The sequence below is a fragment of the Actinia tenebrosa genome, unplaced genomic scaffold (genome assembly GCF_029948245.1).
Source record: "Actinia tenebrosa isolate PJP-AT-01 unplaced genomic scaffold, QUT_ActTen_1.0 PGA_scaffold2__45_contigs__length_23673736, whole genome shotgun sequence".
NCBI classification, from domain to species: domain Eukaryota; kingdom Metazoa; phylum Cnidaria; class Anthozoa; order Actiniaria; family Actiniidae; genus Actinia; species Actinia tenebrosa.
Genome location: NW_028292579.1, coordinates 13846389 through 13849403, shown reverse-complemented (window position 1 = coordinate 13849403; position 3015 = coordinate 13846389). Strand labels below are relative to the sequence as shown.

At 37.0% G+C, this 3015-nt stretch overlaps 1 pseudogene; it reads right to left on the bottom strand.

Moving 5' to 3' along the window:
* Window positions 1–1698: 1698 nt before the first annotated feature.
* Window positions 1699–2618, bottom strand: LOC148909301 (uncharacterized; annotated as a pseudogene).
* Between the last annotated feature and the right edge of the window lie 397 nt (window positions 2619–3015).

Here is a 3015-nt window from a genome sequence, read left to right as displayed (position 1 = left end):
TTACCATAGAAAGGTAATTACTAGTAAGTAATGAAAATGACTTTATTTTCTCGAAATTCATCAAAATGATTTTTTTACAGCGCATAAATCATGGACCACCGTTATTCCTAAATTTGCATTTATTATCAATTGAAAATTGCACATATTTAAGTCGTCAGAACTCGCAAAATATATAACGCTGGAACAAACTATTTTTTTCCTGACTTTTATAATCATTCAAGTATTAAAAAGATATATATATATATATTTTATTTTAAGCAAAAGGGAACTGTGGGCAAAATAGGTTTTGATACCCATTTGACGGCTTTTCGAAATCAAGACAAACCACCCCTTACTAAAGAGCTTTTTTCTCCCAAGTCCAGAACGGATTACTTAAACTTTTTATTGCAATCTACTAATCGAAGGTTGATAAAAGTGGATTCATAAAAACATTTTGCGCTTTTTATCTATCTTCTTCACAGCGACCTCAGACTTTTTCGTATTTTTACTAAAATGTCGCATGAGATATGCAAATTTCAATTGTAAAAGTACTGAATTAAACTCTAACTAAACCGTTATTTCTTGCTTGAATTTGACAAAATCCAGAGTTAATACACTAAATATGATTTGGTATTCCATTTTAAACTACTTTTAAGTAAAAAAGGTCTTCATATAGTACAACGTTATGAAGTGTTTGGCGTCATGTACATGGATTGTTTTGATCTTTATGCAAATTACCTGTTGATAACGCAAGCTAATTTTTCTAAAATACTTTTTCAAAGCTGTATTTTTTTCTTTTACTTTTGTGAGGTATCTTGAAAACTCGTGTGAAACATATATTAATTATTTAAGATATCTGATCTTTTTAAATGACCCACGCTTAGAAAGAATGTTAAAATATGACTTATCTACTACGATGACATAGACACTAAAGATTCTACTAATGTGCTAAACACTAGAGTGCAACTAAAACCATATAGAGTGACTTTACCAGGCCCGCGAAAGTCAACTTAATACATACTATTTTATCCTCACTGCATACTCATTACCGAGCCACGAGAATTAAGACATGGAAGGTGACCGCGATTGCTGGCAATGGGGATGCGAAAAGCGTGCGATGCGTCGTCAACCGCCACCAGGGGAGGTGGGTGGGGTGAATATTCTACTATCTCCTTATCCAGCTTCCGACGGAATGATTCAAGGATCTGGGTGGAGGGGTCGCAAAGCATTACACCCGCACTTCGCAAACTCCAATGTCCATATATGGGGGGTTGCTAAATTCCTACTTGACACGCTAATTATGTATGCAGTGAGAATAGTAGTAAACACAAATTCCATTGTTTTCTTTTGTTTTACTTGGACTGTTAGTCACTAAATGATACAACTTAAAAGCAAAAGAAATTTGAAAACAATTGAAAACAAAAGAAATAGATGTGTTTGGCTATATTCAGTTTCAGTGCTATTTCACGGAAATATGGCACTCTAATGTGATAAATTTAAATACAAAAATACCAATGAAATTGATAATGTTGCGCGATTCGTAATACACTCTTTTTAACTAAAGTACGTTAGTATGAATTTAAAACTATTGGTCTCTGTTCGTAACCAAACTTTCGCAGACTAGAAAAGAATATAAAGTTGTATGATGTATTAATATTTCGCCCGTCAATTAGGGCCTTGCTGATCGTCAACATTATGCCTTGATTGTTTCATAGAGTACGTCAGGTATTACAACTGCACCCGTGAACCATTTCTTCAATCGTGGTCACAAGACCAGCTTTATTGTCTCGAGACCGAAATGGTAGCTCAAAGTGGCTGCAAATTTCCTTTAGCATCTTGACCTTGAATGAAGATACCTTTTTCTCTTGTGTCAATGTGCAAAGATTATATACATCAAAGGTGATTGGATGGGTTACGCCTATTTTATCCAATACAGCTTGCCTAGTGTCAATCAAATGCTCATCATCTTCGTCACACGCGTATTCCTCTATATCATCTTCATCGTCCATGTCTTCTGACTCATTTTCGATATCGACCGTTGTTATCACTTGACCATCTTTGATTCTCTTGGATAACCTGGAAAAGAAGCCTTGTATCTGTGATTTGGTGAGCCATTCTGTTCTTTCAAACTTTCTCTCTCCGTCTTCTGTTGAGGCTGTTCGCATGTCCTTTGCCACCTGTGTTGGATCTTGTTTCCGTCCTGTTTCTTGCCCGATGTTAAACTTCATTATCAAATACTGGCGTACATTCGTAGAGAACCTTTTACTGCTGCATATCTTGTGAACTGCCCAGCCCATACTGAGTGGTGGGTGATTTGTCTTGTCGTTGTTCGCTGCTTTACAGGCACCTGATGGTCTTTCCTCATGCAAAGAAAGCTCTGTTGAGCTGTTACGATGTTTTTTAGTGACAGCAATTTCCCTGGTCCTATGTTGAAAGCTTTCCACACTCTTAACCCATTTGTAGTGAACTTGAAGTTATGTAACTTGCTGTAGTTGTTGATCTTATTTATTTCATGCGTTTTGTTCTTCTCCTCTATAGTACAAACAGTCGCAGTTGTTCCATTCACGGGCCTTTCCTTCAAAGCAGTGTGCATATCTTGAGCAGTTACGATGTCATGTCAATCATTACAATAACGTCTAATGGATGCCTTTAGTGGACATAAGATCCTGTCACAGACATCTTTGCCGGACTGGGGCTCGGAATGGTCGTATCTTACTACCTTTATTCCTTGTCGGTTTCCAAGTTCACATAAGGACGATAACAACATGTTGTTGTGGTAGCAGCCTGCTTCATCTGATCTTATGTAGGCTTTGCTTATCGATGGATTGCGTGTTTTGATTAACGAAAATAGGTGCTCGATGATAGATAAAACTGCGTACCAATCTTGTCGACAACTGTTGAATAAATGGACATATGAAACTACTTCAAGATCATTGGACGATGATCTGGTTACGACGCTGCTTACGTGCCAGTTGATTCCTCGTTTTCCAAACCATTCAGTCTGCTTTTCTCGGTACTTTATGGCTGTAAATTTCA